This window comes from Salvelinus namaycush, unplaced genomic scaffold, assembly GCF_016432855.1.
Source record: "Salvelinus namaycush isolate Seneca unplaced genomic scaffold, SaNama_1.0 Scaffold1370, whole genome shotgun sequence".
In the NCBI taxonomy this organism is placed as follows: domain Eukaryota; kingdom Metazoa; phylum Chordata; class Actinopteri; order Salmoniformes; family Salmonidae; genus Salvelinus; species Salvelinus namaycush.
Genome location: NW_024058087.1, coordinates 2913 through 25835, shown reverse-complemented (window position 1 = coordinate 25835; position 22923 = coordinate 2913). Strand labels below are relative to the sequence as shown.

General features: G+C 44.8%; 1 pseudogene; it reads right to left on the bottom strand.

Moving 5' to 3' along the window:
* The window catches only part of LOC120036504, a 55271-nt pseudogene extending 36970 nt beyond the window's left edge, over positions 1-18301 (bottom strand).
* Positions 18302-22923: the final 4622 nt, after the last annotated feature.

Below are 22923 nucleotides of genomic sequence, written 5' to 3'. Positions count from 1 at the left end.
GCATTAAGAACTAGTGTATCTATAATTTCCTATACAACATGTATTTTTTAGTAATGTTTATGAATAGTTATTTGGTCAGAATATGTGAGTGTCAGAAAAATATCCGGACGTTGTGGGAAAAAGATGCTACGTTAGCACAATGTATAACCACTGATTTCAGCTCTAAATATGCACATTTTTCGAACAAAACATAGATTTATTGAATAACATGTTATAAGACTGTCATCTGATGAAGTTGTTTCTTGGTTAGTTTGGTTGGTTCTTGGTTAGTTAGGTTGGTTTTGTGCATGCTACCTGTGCTGTGAAAAATGTCTGTCCTTTTTTGTATTTGGTGGTGAGCTAACATAAATATACGTGGTGTTTTCGCTGTAAAACATTTTAAAAATCGGACATGTTGGCTGGATTCACAAGATGTTTATCTTTCATATGCTGATTTGGACTTGTTAATGTGTGAAAGTTAAATATTTCTAAAAAATATATTTTGAATTTCGCGCCCTGCACTTGAAGTGGCTGTTGTCATATTGTGGCCGGCTTCGGGCTTGCAGCCCAAAGAAGTTAATAAACGGCTCACTATCCACCGCATGTGTACCAAACTCACTAAAAGTGACAGTAATAAAGCTTGTCTTGAAAAAGCCAAACCTTGACCCAGAAAATATAAAAAACTATCAGCCAATAACGAATCTTCCATTCCTCTCAAAGATTTTAGAAAAAGCTGTTGGGCAGCAACTCACTGCTTTCCTGAAGACAAACAATGTATACGAAACGCTTCAGTCTGGTTTTAGACCCAATCATAGCACTAAGACTGCACTTGTGAAACTGGTAAATTAACTTTTAATGGCGTCAGACCGAGGCTCCGCATCTGTCCTCGTGCTCCTAGACCTTAGTGCTGCTTTGATACCATCAATCACCACATTCTTTTGGAGAGATTGGAAACCCTAATTGGTCTACACGGACAAGTTCTGGCCTGGTTTAGATCTTATCTGTCAGAAAGATATCAGTTTGTCTCTGTCGATGGTTTGTCCTCTGACAAATCAACTGTACATTTCGGTGTTCCTCAAGGCTCTGTTTTAGGACCACTATTGTTTTCACTATATATTTTACCTCTTGGTGATGTCTTTCGGAAACATAATGTTAACTTTCACTGCTATGCGGATGACACATAGCTGTACATTTCAATGAAACCTGGCGAAGCCCCAAATTGCCCTCCCTGAAAGCTTGTGCTTCAGACATTGTGCTTCAGAAACTTCAGGAAGTGGATGGCGGCAAATGTTCCACTTTTACACTCGGACAAAACAGAGATGCTTGTTCTAGGTCCCAAGAAACAAAGAGATCTTCTGTTGAATCTGACAATTAATCTTGATGGTTGTACAGTCGTCTCAAATAAAACAGTGAAGGACCTCGGCGTTACTCTTGACCCTGATCTCTCTTTTGACGAACATATCAAGACTGTTTCAAGGACAGCTTTTTTCCATCTACGTAACATTGCAAAAATCTGAAATGTTCTGTCCAAAAATGATGCAGAAAAATGTATCCATTCTTTTGTCACTTCTAGGTTAGACTACTGCAATGCTCTACTTTCCAGCTACCAGGATAAGTCACTAAATAAACTTCAGTTAGTGCTAAACACGGCTGCTAGAATTTTGACTAGAACCCAGAAATTTGATCATATTACTCCAGTGTTAGCCTCCCTACACTGGCTTCCTGTTAAGGCAAGGACTGATTTCAAGATTTTACTGCTAACCTACAAAGCATTACATGGGCTTGCTCCTACCTATCTTTACAATTTGGTCCTGCCGTACATACCTACATGTACGCTATGGTCACAAGACGCAGGCCTCCTAATTGTCCCTAGAATTTCTAAGCAAACAGCTGGAGGCAGGTCTTTCTCCTATAGAGCTCAATTTTTATGGAATGGTCTGCCTATCCATGTGAGAGACGCAGACTCGGTCTCAACCTTTAAGTCTTTATTGAAGACTCATCTCTTCAGTAGGTCCTATGATTGAGTGTAGTCTGGCCCAGGAGTGTGAAGGTCAACGGAAAGGCACTGGAGCAACAAACCGCCCTTGCTGTCTCTGCCTGGCCGGTTCCCCTATCTCCACTGGGATTCTCTGCCTCTAACCCTATTACAGGGGCTGAGTCACTGACTTACTGGTGCTCTTTCATGCCGTCCCTCGAGGGGTGTGTCACTTGAGTGGGTTGAGTCACTGACGTGGTCTTCCTGTCTGGGTTGGCGCCCCCCCCCCCTTGGATTGTGCCGTGGCAGAAATCTTCGTGGGCTATACTCGGCCTTGTCTCAGGATGGTAAGTTGGTGGTTGAAGTTATCCCTCTAGTGGTGTGGGGGCTGTGCTTTGACAAAGTGGGTGGGGTTATATCCTGTCTGTTTGGCCCTGTCCGGGGGTATCATCGGATGAGGCCACAGTGTCTCCTGACCCCTCCTGTCTCAGGCTCCAGTATTTATGCTGCAGTAGTTTATGTGTCGGGGGGCTAGGGTCAGTCTGTTATATCTGGAGTACTTCTCCTGTCTTATCCGGTGTACTGTGTGAATTTAAGTATGCTCTCTCTAATTCTCTCTCGCTTTTTCTCTCTTTCTTTCTCTCTTTCTCTCTTTCTCTCTTTCTTTCTTTCTCTCCCTCTCTCGGAGGACCTGAGCCCTACGACCATGCCTCAGGACTACCTGGCCTGATGACTCCTTGCTGTCCCCAGTCCACCTGGCCATGCTACTGCTCCAGTTTCAACTGTTCTGCCTGCGGCTATGGAAACCTGACCTGTTCACCGGACGTGCTACCTGTCCCAGACCTGCTGTTTTCAACTCTCTAGAGACAGCAGGAGCGGTAGAGATACTCTGAATGATCGGCTATGAAAAGCCAACTGACATTTACTCCTGAGGTGCTGACCTGTTGCACCCTCGACAACCACTGTGATTATTATTATTTGACCCTGCTGGTCATCTACGAACATTTTGAACATCTTGGCCATGTTCTGTTATAATCTCCACCCGGCACAGCCAGAAGAGGACTAGCCACCCCTCATAGCCTGGTTCCTCTTTAGGTTTCTTCCTAGGTTCTGTCCTTTCTAGTGAGTTTTTCCTAGCCACCGTGCTTCTACACCTGCTTTGCTTGCTGTTTGGTTTCCGTACAGCACTTTGTGACATCAGCTGATGTAAAATACTCAAATAAATACATTTGATTGATTACAGCTGAAAGTTCCATGAGTCACATGCTGAGGTCTAGCCGGAGAGGACAAGAATTAGACCCCACATGTCGGAGAGCTTTTCTTACCCCATGTCATTATAGTAGGCCTTCGCAACACCCCAAGCTGTGATGAAGATGGTTGGCCCTCCTGCAAGAGAAAAGCACACACCCAATCAATGTCTGGTCAAGGGAATCCCAGAATATAGACAGACAGACTTACCCCAGCCAGTCAGACAGACAGACATACAGACAGACAGTCAGACAGACAGACATACTTACCCATGCCAATCAGACAGACAGACACACTCACACCAGCCAATCAGATAGACACACTCACCCCAGCCAATCAGACAGACACACTCACCCCAGCCAATCAGACAGACACACTCACCCCAGGCAATCAGACAGACACACTCACCCCAGCCAATCAGACAGACACACTCACCCCAGGCAATCAGACAAACACACTCACCCCAGCCAATCAGACAGACAAACTCACCCCAGTCAATCAGACAGGCAGACACACTTACCCCAGCCAATCAGAATGTAGCACCAGAAGTACTTTCTCTCAGAGAAGAAGGAAACTGCCAATAGGGCGCGGAGATACAGGCCTTCCACCAGCAGCCAGAAGAAGCTGGCCATTATACAGTACTGGAAGAAGACCATCACGGCCTTGCAGCCCACCTGACAACACAGAGAGATATACGGTATCAGTCCACCTGACAACACAGAGAGATATACGGTATCAGCCCACCTGACAACACAGAGAGATATACGGTATCAGCCCACCTGACAACACAGAGAGATATACGGTATCAGCCCACCTGACAACACAGAGAGATATATGGTATCAGTCCACCTGACAACACAGAGAGATATACGGTATCAGTCCACCTGACAACACAGAGAGATATACGGTATCAGCCCACCTGACAACACAGCGAGATATATGGTATCAGTCCACCTGACAACACAGAGAGATATACGGTATCAGCCCACCTGACAACACAGAGAGATATATGGTATCAGTCCACCTGACAACACAGAGAGATATACGGTATCAGCCCACCTGACAACACAGAGAGATATATGGTATCAGTCCACCTGACAACACAGAGAGATATATGGTATCAGTCCACCTGACAGCACAGAGAGATATATGGTATCAGCCCACCTGACAACACAGAGAGATATACGGTATCAGTCCACCTGACAACACAGAGAGATATACGGTATCAGTCCACCTGACAGAGATATACAGTATCATTCCACCTGACAGAGATATACAGTATCATTCCACCTGACAGAGATATACAGTATCATTCCACCTGACAGAGATATACAGTATCATTCCACCTGACAGAGATATACAGTATCATTCCACCTGACAGAGATATACAGTATCATTCCACCTGACAGAGATATACAGTATCATTCCACCTGACAGAGATATACAGTATCATTCCACCTGACAGAGATATACAGTATCAGTCCACCTGACAGAGATATACAGTATCATTCCACCTGACAGAGATATACAGTATCATTCCACCTGACAGAGATATACAGTATCATTCCACCTGACAGAGATATACAGTATCATTCCACCTGACAGAGATATACAGTATCATTCCACCTGACAACACAGAGAGATATACAGTATCATTCCACCTGACAACACAGAGAGATATACAGTATCATTCCACCTGACAGAGATATACAGTATCATTCCACCTGACAGAGATATACAGTATCATTCCACCTGACAGAGATATACAGTATCAGTCCACCTGACAGAGATATACGGTATCAGTCCACTAGACAGAGATATACAGTATCATTCCACCTGACAGAGATATACAGTATCATTCCACCTGACAGAGATATACAGTATCATTCCACCTGACAGAGATATACAGTATCAGTCCACCTGACAGAGATATACAGTATCATTCCACCTGACAGAGATATACAGTATCATTCCACCTGACAGAGATATACAGTATCATTCCACCTGACAGAGATATACAGTATCATTCCACCTGACAGAGATATACAGTATCATTCCACCTGACAGAGATATACAGTATCAGTCCACCTGACAGAGATATACAGTATCATTCCACCTGACAGAGATATACAGTATCATTCCACCTGACAGAGATATACAGTATCATTCCACCTGACAGAGATATACAGTATCATTCCACCTGACAGAGATATACAGTATCATTCCACCTGACAGAGATATACAGTATCATTCCACCTGACAGAGATATACAGTATCATTCCACCTGACAGAGATATACAGTATCATTCCATCTGACAGAGATATACAGTATCATTCCACCTGACAGAGATATACAGTATCATTCCACCTGACAGAGATATACAGTATCATTCCACCTGACAGAGATATACAGTATCAGTCCACCTGACAGAGATATACGGTATCAGTCCACTAGACAGAGATATACAGTATCATTCCACCTGACAGAGATATACAGTATCATTCCACCTGACAGAGATATACAGTATCATTCCACCTGACAGAGATATACAGTATCAGTCCACCTGACAGAGATATACAGTATCATTCCACCTGACAGAGATATACAGTATCAGTCCACCTGACAGAGATATACAGTATCATTCCACCTGACAGAGATATACAGTATCATTCCACCTGACAGAGATATACAGTATCATTCCACCTGACAGAGATATACAGTATCATTCCACCTGACAGAGATATACAGTATCATTCCACCTGACAGAGATATACAGTATCATTCCACCTGACAGAGATATACAGTATCATTCCACCTGACAGAGATATACAGTATCATTCCATCTGACAGAGATATACAGTATCATTCCACCTGACAGAGATATACAGTATCATTCCACCTGACAGAGATATACAGTATCATTCCACCTGACAGAGATATACAGTATCAGTCCACCTGACAGAGATATACGGTATCAGTCCACTAGACAGAGATATACAGTATCATTCCACCTGACAGAGATATACAGTATCATTCCACCTGACAGAGATATACAGTATCATTCCACCTGACAGAGATATACAGTATCAGTCCACCTGACAGAGATATACAGTATCATTCCACCTGACAGAGATATACAGTATCATTCCACCTGACAACACAGAGAGATATACGGTATCAGTCCACCTGACAGAGATATACAGTATCATTCCACCTGACAGAGATATACGGTATCAGTCCACCTGACAGAGATATACAGTATCATTCCACCTGACAACACAGAGAGATATACGGTATCAGTCCACCTGACAGAGATACACTGTATCATTCCAAGCTATAAGCTATAGACTATCTACCAAGAGAGTTCCCATCTATATTATTCATAGCCATCTATTTACCATCACAAATCGATGCTGGCACTAAGACCACACTCAACCAACTGTATAAGGCCATAAGCAAACAAGAAAATGCTCACCCAGAAGCGGCGCTCCAAGTTGCCGGGGGCTCTTAATGCAGGGAAACTTAAATCACTTTTACCAAATTTCTATCAGCATGTTAAATGTGCAAACAGAGGGAAAAACTCTAGACCACCTTTAATGCACACACAGAGACACATACAAAGCTCTCCCCTGCCCTCCATTTGGCTAATCTGACCATAATTATATACTCCTGATTCATGCTTACAAGCAAAAACTAAAGCAGGAAGTACCAGTGACTCACTCAATATGGAAGTGGTCAGATGAGGCAGATGCTATGCTACGGGACTGTTTTGCTAGAACAGACTGGAATATGTTCCGGGATTCATCCAATGGCATTGAGGAGTATACTACCTCAGTCATCGGATTCATAAATAAGTGCATCGACGACGTCGCCCCCACAGTGACCGTACGTACCTATCCCATTACAGGCAACATCCTCATTGAGCTAAAGGCTAGAGCTGCCACTTTCAAGCAGCCGGACACTAATCCGGACACACAAGAAATCCCGCTATGCTCTCAGACGAACGACCAAACAAGCAAAGCATCAATATAGGATTAAGATCGAATCCTACTACACCGTCTGAAGTTCGTCGGATGTGGCAGGGCTTGAAAACTATTATGGACTACAAAAGGAAACCCAGACGCGAGCTGCCCAGTGACGTGAGCCTACCAGACGTGACGTGAGCCTACCAGACAAGCTAAATGCCTTTTATGCTCGCTTCGAGGCAAGCAACACTGAAGCATGCATGAGAGCAACAGCTGTTCTGGAAGACTGTGTGATAACGCTCTGGGTAGCCGATGTGAACAAAACCTGAAAACAGGTCAACATTCACAAAGCCGCTGGGCCAGACGGATTACCAGGCCGAACAGGCCCCCATTAACATCAATGGGGCTGTAGTGGAGCAGGCCGAGAGTTTCAAGTTCCTTGGTGTCCACATCCTCAACAAACTATCATGGTCCAAACACACCAAGACAGTCGTTAAGAGTGCACGACAACACCTTTTCCCCCTCAGGAGACTGAAAATATGTTGCATGGGTCCCCAGATGCTCAAACAGCTCTACAGCTGCACCATCGAGAGCATCCTAACCGGTTGCATCACCGCCTGGTATGGCAATTGCTTGGCATCTGACCGTAAGGCGCTGCAGAGGGTAGTGTGTACATCACTGGGGCCAAGCTTCCTGCCATCCAGGACCTATATACTCGGAAGTGTCAGAGGAAAGCCCAAAAAATTGAGAGAGACTCCAGTCACCCAAGTCAAAGACTCTGCTACCGCACGGCAAGCGGTACCGGAGCGCCAAGTCTAGGACCAAAAGGCTCCTGAACAGCTTTTACCCCCAAGCCATAAGACTGCTGAACAGTTAATCAAATGGCCACTGGACTATTTACATTGACCCCCCCCTCCATTTGTTTTGTACACTGCTCTTACTTGCTGTATATTATCTGTGCATAATCACTACCTCCATGTACAAATTACCTTGACTAACCTGTACCCCTGCACATTGACTCGGTACCGGTACCGCCTGTATATAGCCTCATTACTAACCTGTACCCCTGCACATTGACTCGGTACCGGTACCGCCTATATATAGCCTCATTACTAACCTGAACCACCGCACATTGACTCGGTACCGGTACCCCCTGTATATAGCCTCATTACTAACCTGTACCCCTGCACATTGACTCGGTACCGGTACCCCCTGTATATAGCCTCATTACTAACCTGTACCCCTGCACATTGACTCGGTACCGGTACCCCCTGTATATAGCCTCATTACTAACCTGTACCCCTGCACATTGACTCGGTACCGGTACCCCCTGTATATAGCCTCCACATTGACTCGGTACCGGTACCCCCTGTATATAGCCTCTGTATTGTTATTTTATTGTGTCACTTTTTATAATTTTTTACTTTAGTTTATTTGGTAAATATTTTCTTAACTCTTTCTTGAACTGTGCTGTTGGTTAAGGGCTTGTAAGTCAGCATTTCACGGTAAGGTCTACACCTGTTGTATTCGGCGCATGTGAAAAATAAAGTTTGATTTGATAAGTGTTTGAAATACAGACATGTTCAACAAGATGTATTAGAATGTTGGAACGCGGAGGTTGGTACAATTAACACACACACACACACATATACTTACACACACCCACAGACACGGGCTGTGTACTTACAGATCCTGGGGAGCAGTTGTCAACCTCTCCGAGCTGGTACAGAACCACATCCTTTGTAAACACAGCGATAGCCTTCAAGATGAATGACACAAACAGGTGCATGTGGATGTAGTTCCGAGTGCAGTGGAGTTTCCTAGGGGAGACACACACAACATGTTACATCCAGAGTTTCCTAGGGGAGACACACACAACATGTTACATCCAGAGTTTCCTAGGGGAGACACACACAACATGTTACATCCAGAGTTTCCTAGGGGAGACACACACAACATGTTACATCCAGAGTTTCCTAGGGGAGACACACACAACATGTTACATCCAGCGTGACCAAAGAACTTCCACTGTCTTTGGAATTGAGAAATGGTGAAAGAATGACCACTAATTGATGAATGACTGAAATACTAATGAAACCTTTTGGTTCTCTGACACTGTGGAGGGATACGGAGGGAGAACAAAGCATTTAACCAACATGACAATGGAAAGGATTTCTCATGGTTTAATCGAAAACACATTGAGCTACTGGAACATGTGGATTTATAAATGAGCTTTCAGCCAACAGCTTCATCAGAAGCTTTAGTATCTCACAGTCGGAAGGTCTGTAGTGTGTAATGACTGGAACACAGATGACCCAAAGCAGAGTGCTGCTTAGTAATTTAGAGTATACTGTACTCTATATAATCCACTGCATCTTGCCATCTTTATGTAACACATGTATCACTAGCCACTTTAAACTATGCCACTTTTATGTTTAAATACCCTACGTTACTCATCTCATGTGTATATACTGTACTCTATACCATCTACTGCATCTTGCCTATGCCGTTCTGTACCATCACTCATTCATATATCTTTATGTACATATTCTTTATCCCTTTACACTTGTGTGTATAAGGTAGTAGTTGTGGAATTGTTAGGTTAGATTACTTGTTGGTTATTACTGCATTGTCGGAACTAGAAAGAACAAGCATTTCGCTACACTCGCATTAACATCTGCTAACCATGTGACCATTAACATCTGCTAACCATGTGACCATTAACATCTGCTAACCATGTGACCATTAACATCTGCTAACCATGTGACCAATAACATCTGCTAACCATGTGACCAATAACATCTGCTAACCATGTGACCATTAACATCTGCTAACCATGTGACCATTAACATCTGCTAACCATGTGACCATTAACATCTGCTAACCATGTGACCAATAACATCTGCTAACCATGTGACCATTAACATCTGCTAACCATGTGACCAATAACATCTGCTAACCATGTGACCATTAACATCTGCTAACCATGTGTGTGTGACAAATAAAATATGATTTGATTTGATTTACCATTTATTTAACATGCATCCCAAATGGCACCCTATTCCTTATAGGTCCTGGTCAACATTAGTGCACTACATAGGGAATAGGGCCCTGGTCAACATTAGTGCACTATATAGGGAATAGGGCCCTGGTCAACATTAGTGCACTACATAGGGAATAGGGCCCTGGTCAACATTAGTGCACTACATAGGGAATAGGGCCCTGGTCAACATTAGTGCACTACATAGGGAATAGGGCCCTGGTCAACATTAGTGCACTACATAGGGAATAGGGCCCTGGTCAACATTAGTGCACTACATAGGGAATAGGGCCCTGGTCAACATTAGTGCACTACATAGGGAATAGGTCCCTTGTCTAAAGTATTGCACTATATAGGGAATAAGGTCCTGGTCTAAAGTATTGCACTATATAGAGAATAGGGCCCTGGTCAACAGTAGTGCACTACATAGGGAATAGGGCCCTGGTCAACATTAGTGCACTACATAGGGAATAGGTCCCTGGTCTAAAGTATTGCACTATATAGGGAATAGGGCCCTGGTCAACAGTAGTGCACTATATAGAGAATAGGGCCCTGGTCAACAGTAGTGCACTATATAGGGAATAGGGCCCTGGTCAACAGTAGTGTTCTATATAGGGAATAGGGCCCTGGTCAACAGTAGTGCACTATATAGAGAATAGGGCCCTGGTCAACAGTAGTGTTCTATATAGAGAATAGGGCCCTGGTCAACAGTAGTGTTCTATATAGAGAATAGGGCCCTGGTCAACAGTAGTGCACTATATAGAGAATAGGGCCCTGGTCAACAGTAGTGTTCTATATAGGGAATAGGGCCCTGGTCAACAGTAGTGTTCTATATAGAGAATAGGGCCCTGGTCAACAGTAGTGTTCTATATAGGGAATAGGGCCCTGGTCAACAGTAGTGTTCTATATAGGGAATAGGGCCCTGGTCAACAGTAGTGTTCTATATAGGGAATAGGGCCCTGGTCAACAGTAGTGTTCTATATAGAGAAAAGGGCCCTGGTCAACAGTAGTGTTCTATATAGGGAATAGGGCCCTGGTCAACAGTAGTGTTCTATATAGAGAATAGGGCCCTGGTCAACAGTAGTGTTCAATATAGAGAATAGGGCCCTGGTCAACAGTAGTGTTCTATATAGAGAATAGGGCCCTGGTCAACAGTAGTGTTCTATATAGGGAATAGGGCCCTGGTCAACAGTAGTGTTCTATATAGGGAATAGGGCTCTGGTCAACAGTAGTGTTCTATATAGGGAATAGGGCCCTGGTCAACAGTAGTGTTCTATATAGGGAATAGGGCCCTGGTCAACAGTAGTGTTCTATATAGGGAATAGGGCCCTGGTCAACAGTAGTGTTCTATATAGAGAATAGGGCCCTGGTCAACAGTAGTGTTCTATATAGAGAATAGGGCCCTGGTCAACAGTAGTGTTCTATATAGAGAATAGGGCCCTGGTCAACAGTAGTGTTCTATATAGAGAATAGGGCCCTGGTCAACAGTAGTGTTCTATATAGAGAATAGGGCCCTGGTCAACAGTAGTGTTCTATATAGAGAATAGGGCTCTGGTCAACAGTAGTGTTCTATATAGGGAATAGGGCCCTGGTCAACAGTAGTGTTCTATATAGAGAATAGGGCCCTGGTCAACAGTAGTGTTCTATATAGAGAATAGGGCCCTGGTCAACAGTAGTGTTCTATATAGAGAATAGGGCCCTGGTCAACAGTAGTGTTCTATATAGAGAATAGGGCTCTGGTCAACAGTAGTGTTCTATATAGAGAATAGGGCCCTGGTCAACAGTAGTGTTCTATATAGAGAATAGGGCCCTGGTCAACAGTAGTGTTCTATATAGAGAATAGGGCCCTGGTCAACAGTAGTGTTCTATATAGAGAATAGGGCCCTGGTCAACAGTAGTGTTCTATATAGAGAATAGGGCTCTGGTCAACAGTAGTGTTCTATATAGGGAATAGGGCCCTGGTCAACATTAGTGCACTATATAGGGAATAGGGCCCTAGTCAACAGTAGTGCACTATATAGAGAATAGGGCCCTGGTCAACAGTAGTGCACTATATAGGGAATAGGGCCCTGGTCAACAGTAGTGTTCTATATAGAGAATAGGGCCCTGGTCAACAGTAGTGCACTATATAGGGAATAGGGCCCTGGTCAACAGTAGTGCACTATATAGGGAATAGGGCCCTGGTCAACAGTAGTGCACTATATAGGGAATAGGGCCCTGGTCAACAGTAGTGTTCTATATAGGGAATAGGGCCCTGGTCAACAGTAGTGCACTATATAGGGAATAGGGCCCTGGTCAACAGTAGTGTTCTATATAGAGAATAGGGCCCTGGTCAACAGTAGGGAATAGGGCCCTGGTCAACAGTAGGGAATAGGGCCCTGGTCAACAGTAGAGAATAGGGCCCTGGTCAACAGTAGTGTTCTATATAGAGAATAGGGCCCTGGTCAACAGTAGTGTTCTATATAGGGAATAGGGCTCTGGTCAACAGTAGTGTTCTATATAGGGAATAGGGCCCTGGTCAACAGTAGTGTTCTATATAGGGAATAGGGCCCTGGTCAACAGTAGTGTTCTATATAGAGAATAGGGCCCTGGTCAACAGTAGGGAATAGGGCCCTGGTCAACAGTAGAGAATAGGGCCCTGGTCAACAGTAGAGAATAGGGCCCTGGTCAACAGTAGGGTATTATATAGAGAATAGGGCCCTGGTCAACAGTAGTGTTCTATATAGAGAATAGGGCCCTGGTCAACAGTAGGGTTCTCAGTAGAGAATAGGGCCCTGGTCAACAGTAGAGAATAGGGCCCTGGTCAACAGTAGGGAATAGGGCCCTGGTCAACAGTAGAGAATAGGGCCCTGGTCAACAGTAGAGAATAGGGCCCTGGTCAACAGTAGAGAATAGGGCCCTGGTCAACAGTAGAGAATAGGGCCCTGGTCAACAGTAGAGAATAGGGCCCTGGTCAACAGTAGGGAATAGGGCCCTGGTCAACAGTAGAGTATTATATAGGGAATAGGGCCCTGGTCAACAGTAGTGCACTATATAGGGAATAGGGCCCTGGTCAACAGTAGTGTTCTATATAGAGAATAGGGCTCTGGTCAACAGTAGTGTTCTATATAGAGAATAGGGCCCTGGTCAACAGTAGTGTTCTATATAGAGAATAGGGCCCTGGTCAACAGTAGTGTTCTATATAGAGAATAGGGCCCTGGTCAACAGTAGTGTTCTCAGTAGAGAATAGGGCCCTGGTCAACAGTAGAGAATAGGGCCCTGGTCAACAGTAGAGAATAGGGCCCTGGTCAACAGTAGAGAATAGGGCCCTGGTCAACAGTAGGGAATAGGGCCCTGGTCAACAGTAGGGAATAGGGCCCTGGTCAACAGTAGAGAATAGGGCCCTGGTCAACAGTAGAGAATAGGGCCCTGGTCAACAGTAGGGATCTATATAGAGAATAGGGCCCTGGTCAACAGTAGTGTTCTATATAGAGAATAGGGCCCTGGTCAACAGTAGTGTTCTATATAGAGAATAGGGCCCTGGTCAACAGTAGTGTACTATATAGAGAATAGGGCCCTGGTCAACAGTAGTGTTCTATATAGAGAATAGGGCCCTGGTCAACAGTAGTGTTCTATATAGAGAATAGGGCCCTGGTCAACAGTAGTGCACTATATAGAGAATAGGGCCCTGGTCAACAGTAGTGTTCTATATAGAGAATAGGGCCCTGGTCAACAGTAGTGCACTATATAGGGAATAGGGCTCTGGTCAACAGTAGTGTTCTATATAGAGAATAGGGCCCTGGTCAACAGTAGTGTTCTATATAGGGAATAGGGCTCTGGTCAACAGTAGTGTTCTATATAGGGAATAGGGCCCTGGTCAACAGTAGTGTTCTATATAGGGAATAGGGCCCTGGTCAACAGTAGTGTTCTATATAGGGAATAGGGCCCTGGTCAACAGTAGTGTTCTATATAGGGAATAGGGCCCTGGTCAACAGTAGTGCACTATATAGAGAATAGGGCCCTGGTCAACAGTAGTGCACTATATAGAGAATAGGGCCCTGGTCAACAGTAGTGCACTATATAGAGAATAGGGCCCTGGTCAACAGTAGTGTTCTATATAGAGAATAGGGCCCTGGTCAACAGTAGTGTTCTATATAGGGAATAGGGCCCTGGTCAACAGTAGTGTTCTATATAGAGAATAGGGCCCTGGTCAACAGTAGGGAATAGGGCCCTGGTCAACAGTAGGGAATAGGGCCCTGGTCAACAGTAGAGAATAGGGCCCTGGTCAACAGTAGGGAATAGGGCCCTGGTCAACAGTAGGGAATAGGGCCCTGGTCAACAGTAGAGAATAGGGCCCTGGTCAACAGTAGTGTTCTATATAGAGAATAGGGCCCTGGTCAACAGTAGTGTTCTATATAGAGAATAGGGCCCTGGTCAACAGTAGTGTTCTATATAGAGAATAGGGCCCTGGTCAACAGTAGTGCACTATATAGAGAAAAGGGCCCTGGTCAACAGTAGTGCACTATATAGAGAATAGGGCCCTGGTCTAAAGTAGAGTATTATATAGAGAATAGGGCCCTGGTCAACATTAGTGCACTAAATAGGGAATAGGTCCCTGGTCAACAGTAGTGCACTACATAGGGAATAGGGCCCTGGTCAACAGTAGTGCACTATATAGGGAGACACCTTAGTGTTCCTACAGGCCTTTCCTCTAACACCCTGCATGAGTCAATTGGAAGCTGGGGATGATTAGGTGACCATGATGGTATGAGGGCCAGATTGGGAATTTATTCAGGACACCAGGGTTAACACCCCTACAATACATACCATGTGATCTTTAGTGACCACAGCGAGTCATGACACCCGTTTAACGTCCCATCTGAAAGGCGGCACCGTTCACAGAGTAACATCCCTAATCATAATTTTTTTGACCCGAAGAAATAGTGCCTCCTACTGGCCCTCCAACACCACTTCCAACAGCATCTGCTCTCCCATCCAGGGACTGACCAGGACCAACCCTGCTTAGCTTCAGAGGCAAGCCAGCAGTGGGATGCAGGGTAGTATGCTGCTGGCTAACATCTGTAGCCATGAAATGCTTTGAAAGGCTGGTCATGGCTCACATCAACACCATCATCCCAGACACTCTGGACCCACTCCAATTCGCATAGCACACCAATAATATAAACAGATGACGCAATCTCAAATGCACCCCACACTGCCCTCTCCTACCTGGACAAGAGGATCATCTACGTGAGAATGCTGTTCATTGACTACAGCTCAGCGTTCAACACCATAGTGCCCTCCAAGCTCATCACTAAGCTAAGGACCCTGGGACTAAACACCTCCCTCTGCAACTGGATCCTGGACTTCCTGACGAGCCGTCCCCAGGTGGTGAGGGTAGGCAACAACACATCCACCCGGCTGGCCCTCAACACGGGGGCCCCTCCCATCCTGGACTTCCTGTTCACCCACGACTGCGTGGCCAAGTACGACTCTTAAACCATCATTAAGTTTGCAGACGACATGACGGTGGTAGGCCTGATCACTGACAACGATGATACAGCCTATAGGGAGGAGGTCAGAGACCTGGCAGTGTGGTGCCAGGCATCAGCAAGACAAAGGAGCGGATCGTGGACTACAGGAAATGGAGGGCCGAGCATGCCACCATTCACATCGACGGGGCTGCAGTGGAGCGGGTCAAGAGCTTCAAGTTCCTCGTTGTCCACTAAGGATTAATCATTATCTATCCTGTTGTCTAGTCACTTTACCCCTACCTGCAGTATACTGCTGCTACTGTCTATTATCTATCCTGTTTTCTAGTCATGTTACCCCTAGCTATATATACATAGCTATCTCAATTACATGGTACCCCTGCAGATCGACTCGGTATTGGTACTCCCTGTATATACCCATGTTATTACCTGGTACCCTTGCAAATGGACTCGGTACTGGTACTCCCTGTATATATCCATGTTATTACCTGGTACCCCTGCACATGGACTCGCTACTGGTACTCTCTGTATATATCCATGTTATTACCTGGTACCCCTGCAAATGGACTCGTTATTGGTACTCCTTGTATATAACCATGTTATTACCTGGTACCCCTGCAGATCGACTCGGTACTGGTACTCCCTGTATATAGCCATGTTATTTTCTACTCCCTGTATATAGCCATGTTATTTTATACTCCCAGTATATAGCCATGTTATATTCTACTCCCTGTATATAGCCATGTTATTTTCTACTCCCTGTATATAGCCATGTTATTTTATACTCCCAGTATATAGCCATGTTATTTTATACTCCCAGTATATAGCCATGTTATTTTATACTCCCAGTATATAGCCATGTTATTTTATACTCCCAGTATATAGCCATGTTATTTTATACTCCCAGTATATAGCCATGTTATTTTATACTCCCAGTATATAGCCATGTTATTTTATACTCCCAGTATATAGCCATGTTATTTTATACTCCCTATATATAGCCATGTTATTTTATACTCCCTATATATAGCCATGTTATTTTATACTCCCTATATATAGCCATGTTATTTTACACTCCCTATAATGATGAAAATATCTCAAAAACCAAGAGAGGAATTACTAAAAACTTAACCAAAGAAGAAAAACAATGCAATTGTCTTTTGCACTAAGTACACCAATGGTTCAGAGAAAATGAAAGCAATCCTGAAAAAGCACTGGCATATTTTGCAATCAGACAACAACAAAAAATCGCACACCTTTTCAAGGAACCCCCACTGGTGGTCTATAAGCGTGGTCTCAATATTGGAGATAGCTTGGTGAGATCTGACATGCCCCCTGAGCCCACTCAGACACTCTTGACACCCATTCCAAATGGGAACTACAAATGTGGCTCATGCACATAGTGTAATAGCACCATAAAAACATCCTTCTTCAGACACCCACATACAGGTCGAAAAATCCCTGTTAGGGATTCTCATGCAAGACCAAGGGAGTAATCTATCTCATCACCTGTTCATGTGGAAAAGCCTACAAAGGGAGGCTTACAGGATATCCTGTCTAAAAACATTGACCCCTAGTGGTCTGAATATTGACTCTCAGGCCCTTCTTATGAACAAGTCTTAAAAATGTATATATTATTTCTACACCTTATTGGCGTATGCCTAATATCTTCCCCCTGTTGATGCTTATTATGCATTAAGATTGAACCAAAATGTAACAAATATTAAATGAAATATGAAACAATTAAATATGTGAAATTGAATTAAACAATAATGTATGTTGATGCTAATATTATGTACAATATTCCTTATGTTTCTATATGATAACAATAGCCTAATATATTTAATATGCCATAAACTATTGTTTTTTTAACAGTTTCACTAATGAATTCTAATTAACTTAATCATTATGACACACCTCTCACTATTGTCATTGGTTGCACTAATTGCACTGTTTGTCTACAGTCGTGGCCAAAAGTTTTGAGAATGACACAAAAATTAATTTCCACAAAGTTTGCTGCTTCAGTGTCTTTAGATATTTTTGTCAGATGTTACTACGGAATACTGAAGTATAATGACAAGCATTTCATAAGTGTCAAAGGCTTTTATTGACAATTTCATGAAGTTGATGCAAAGAGTCAATATCTGCAGTGTTGACCCTTTTTTTCAAGACCTCTGCAATCCGCCCTGGCATGCTGTCAATTAACTTCTGGGCCACATCCTGACGGATGGCAGCCCATTCTTGCATAATCAATGCCCGCCTCTTGAGGATTGACCACAAGTTCTCAATGGAATTAAGGTCTGGGGAGTTTCCTGGCCATGGACCCAAAATATCGATGTTTTGTTCCCCGAGCCACTTAGTTATCACTTTTGCCTTATGGCAAGGTGCTCCATCATGCTGGAAAAGGCATTGTTCGTCACCAACCTCCTCCCTGCAGTCCTCATCCCTGATATTAGTGGTCTCCTCCCTGCAGTCCTCATCCCTGATATTAGTGGTCTCCTCCCTGCAGTCCTCATCCCTGATATTAGTGGTCTCCTCCCTGCAGTCCTCATCCCTGATATTAGTGGTCTCCTCCCTGCAGTCCTCATCCCTGATATTAGTGGTCTCCTCCCTGCAGGGATACTGGAGTAATGGACATAGATATGTAAAATGGTAAGGTGATTAGACATATGGACAACTACTGTGATTATTATTATTTGACCCTGATGGTCATCTATGAACATTTGAACATCTTGGCCATGTTCTGTTATAATCTCCACCCGGCACAGCCAGAAGAGGACTGGCCACCCCTCATAGCCTGGTTCCTCTCTACGTTTCTTCCTAAGTTTTGGCCTTTCTAGGGAGTTTTTCCTAGCCACCGTGCTTCTGCACCTGCATTGCTTGCTGTTTGGGGTTTTAGGCTGGGTTTCTGTACAGCACTTTGAGATATCAGCTGATGTAAGAAGGGCTATATAAAATACATTTGAAATTTGATATATGATAGACAGAGTAGCAGCAGTGTCGAGTCAACATGAATGTATGTGTCTGTTATGTTTGTGAGCAAATGATGGAGTGATTGTTTGTGTGTGTGTTGGAGTATCAGTGTGTGTGTGTGTGTGTGTGTGTGTGTTGGAGTGTCAGGGTGTGTAGTGTGTGTAGGGCCCTGTGAGTGTGTGTTGGAGTATCAGTGTGTGTGTGTGTGTTGGAGTATCAGGGTGTGTAGTGTGTAGGGCCTTGTGTGTGTGCATAGAGACAGTGTGTAGGGCCCTGTGAGTGTGCATAGAGACAGTGTGAAGGGCCCTGTGAGTGTGCATAGAGACAGGGTGTAGGGCCCTGTCAGTGTGCATAGAGACAGTGTGAAGGGCCCTGTCAGTGTGCATAGAGACAGGGTGTAGGGCCCTGTCAGTGTGCATAGAGACAGTGTGTAGGGCCCTGTGAGTGTGCATAGAGACAGTGTGTAGGGCCCTGTGAGTGTGCATAGAGACAGTGTGAAGGGCCCTGTGAGTGTGCATAGAGACAGGGTGTAGGGGCCTGTCAGTGTGCATAGAGACAGGGTGTAGGGGCCTGTCAGTGTGCATAGAGACAGTGTGTAGGGCCCTGTCAGTGTGCATAGAGACAGTGTGTAGGGCCCTGTCAGTGTGCATAGAGACAGTGTGAAGGGCCCTGTGAGTGTGCATAGAGACAGTGTGTAGGGCCCTGTGAGTGTGCATAGAGACAGGGTGTAGGGCCCTGTCAGTGTGCATAGAGACAGTGTGTAGGGCCCTGTGAGTGTGCATAGAGACAGGGTGTAGGGCCCTGTCAGTGTGCATAGAGACAGGGTGTAGGGCCCTGTCAGTGTGCATAGAGACAGGGTGTAGGGCCCTGTCAGTGTGCATAGAGACAGGGTGTAGGGCCCTGTCAGTGTGCATAGAGACAGGGTGTAGGGCCCTGTCAGTGTGCATAGAGACAGGGTGTGTAGTGTGTAGGGCCCTGTCAGTGTGCATAGAGACAGTGTGGAGGGCCCTGTGAGTGTGCATAGAGACAGTGTGTAGGGCCCTGTCAGTGTGCATAGAGACAGTGTGTAGGGCCCTGTCAGTGTGCATAGAGACAGGGTAGAAATAAGATCTGTGTAGCCATATCGTTATCTATTTATCAGTCTTATGGTTTGGGGATAGAAGCTGTTCAGGAGCCTGTTTATGTCAGACTTGATGCACCAGTACGGCTTGCTGTGTGGAACCAGAGAAAACGGTCTACGGCTTGGGTGGCTGGAGTCATTATCGATTTTCCAGGACCTGGATGTCAGTTTGGCCCCAGTGATGTACTGAGCTGTCTGCACCACTCTCTGTAGTGGCATGCGATCAAGGGCGGTGCTGTTGCCATACCAAGCAGTGATATAGCCAGGAGATAGCCAGCAGTGATATAGCCAGGAGATAGCCAGCAGTGATATAGCCAGGAGATAGCCAGCAGTAATATAGCCAGGAGATAGCCAGCAGTGGTATAGCCAGGAGATAGCCAGCAGTGATATAGCCAGGAGATAGCCAGCAGTGATATAGCCAGGAGATAGCCAGCAGTGATATAGCCAGGAGATAGCCAGCAGTGATATAGCCAGGAGATAGCCAGCAGTGATATAGCCAGGAGATAGCCAGCAGTGATATAGCCAGGAGATAGCCAGCAGTAATATAGCCAGGAGATAGCCAGCAGTGGTATAGCCAGGAGATAGCCAGCAGTGATATAGCCAGGAGATAGCCAGCAGTGATATAGCCAGGAGATAGCCAGCAGTGATATAGCCAAGAGATAGCCAGCAGTGATATAGCCAGGAGATAGCCAGCAGTGATATAGCCAGGAGATAGCCAGCAGTGATATAGCCAGGAGATAGCCAGCAGTAATATAGCCAGGAGATAGCCAGCAGTGATATAGCCAGGAGATAGCCAGCAGTGATATAGCCAGGAGATAGCCAGCAGTGATATAGCCAGCAGTGATATAGCCAGGAGATAGCCAGCAGTGATATAGCCAGGAAATAGCCAGCAGTGATATAGCCAGGAGATAGCCAGCAGTGATATAGCCAGGAGATAGCCAGCAGTGATATAGCCAGGAGATAGCCAGCAGTGATATAGCCAGGAGATAGCCAGCAGTGATATAGCCAGGAGATAGCCAGCAGTGATATAGCCAGGAGATAGCCAGCAGTGATATAGTCAAGATGCTCTCAATAGTGCAGCTGTAAAACTTTCAGGATTTGAGGGCCCATGTCAAATCTTTTCATCCTCCTGGGGGAAGTAACGATGTCATGCCTTCTTCACGACTGTGCTTGTGTGAATGGACCATGCTAAGTCCTTAGTGATGTGGACACCAAGGAACGTGAAGCTCTCGACCCTCTCCACTGCAGCCCAATTGATGTGGATGGGGGCGTGCTCGGCCCTCCATTTCCTGCAGTCCAGAATCACTTCCCTTGTCTTGCTGACGTTGAGGGAGAGGTTGTTGTCCTGGCATCACACGGCCAAGTCACTGACCTCCTCCCTATAGGCTGTCTCATCGTCGTTTGTGATCAGTCCTACCACCGTCGTGTCGTCAGCAAACTTAATGATGGTGTTGGAGTCGTGTTTGGCCACACAGTGGTGGGTGAACAAGGAGTACAGCAGGGGACTAAGCACACACCCCTAATGGGCCCCATGTTGAGGGTTAGCGTTGCAGAGTTGATGTTGCCTACCCTTACCACCTGGGGTCGGCCCGTCAGGAAGTCCAGAATCCAGCTGCAGAGGGAGGTGTTTAGTCCCGGGGTCCTTAGCTTAGTGACGAGCTTAGAGGGGACAATGGTGTTGAACGCTGAGTTGTAGTCAATGAACAGTATTCTCACATATGTGTTCCTTTTGTCCAGGTGGGAAAGGGCAGTGTGGAGTGCAATAGAGATTGGTCGTCTATGGATCTGTCGAGGCGGTATGTGGATCCAGGGTGTCTGGGATGAGGGAGTTAATGTGTTCCCTAACCAGCCTCTCAAAGCACTTCATGATTACAGATGTGAGTGATACAGGGCAGGAGTCATGGTGAAGCTTTAGAGTTCTTGGGGACAGGACTGATGGTGGTCATCATAAAACATATGGGGAATAAAGACTGGACCAAGGAGAGGTTGAACATGACCGTAAATATGCCTGACAGTTGTTCAATGGATGGACTGAGAACGTGCCCTAGAACATCGTCCAGATACCTGGCCTTGCGACTAAAGACCTTACTCACGTTGGCCTCGGAGAGCGAAATTGCCCATTCCTTTGGGTATGACAATAGCAGGCAATTACCTCAATTTACTCAGAATGACTATAGTAAGTAGTTACCTGAAGATACTCAGTATGACTATAGTAAGTAGTTACCTGAAGATACTCAGTATGACTATAGTAGGTAGTTACCTGTAGATACTCAGTATGATTATAGTAGGTAGTTACCTGTAGATACTCAGTATGACTATAGTAGGTAGTTACCTGTAGATACTCAGTATGACTATAGTAGGTAGTTACCTGTAGATACTCAGTATGACTATAGTAGGTAGTTACCTGTAGATACTCAGTATGACTATAGTAGGTAGTTACCACCTGTAGATACTCAGTATGACTATAGTAGGTAGTTACCTGTAGATACTCAGTATGACTATAGTAGGTAGTTACCTGAAGATACTCAGTATGACTATAGTAGGTAGTTACCTGTAGATACTCAGTATGACTATAGTAGGTAGTTACCTGTAGATACTCAGTATGACTATAGTAGGTAGTTACCTGTAGATACTCAGTATGACTATAGTAGGTAGTTACCACCTGTAGATACTCAGTATGACTATAGTAGGTAGTTACCTGAAGATACTCAGTATGACTATAGTAGGTAGTTACCACCTGTAGATACTCAGTATGACTATAGTAGGTAGTTACCTGTAGATACTCAGTATGACTATAGTAGGTAGTTACCTGTAGATACTCAGTATGACTATAGTAGGTAGTTACCACCTGTAGATACTCAGTATGACTATAGTAGGTAGTTACCACCTGTAGATACTCAGTATGACTATAGTAGGTAGTTACCTGTAGATACTCAGTATGACTATAGTAGGTAGTTACCTGTAGATACTCAGTATGACTATAGTAGGTAGTTACCTGTAGATACTCAGTATGACTATAGTAGGTAGTTACCTGTAGATACTCAGTATGACTATAGTAGGTAGTTACCACCTGTAGATACTCAGTATGACTATAGTAGGTAGTTACCTGAAGATACTCAGTATGACTATAGTAGGTAGTTACCTGTAGATA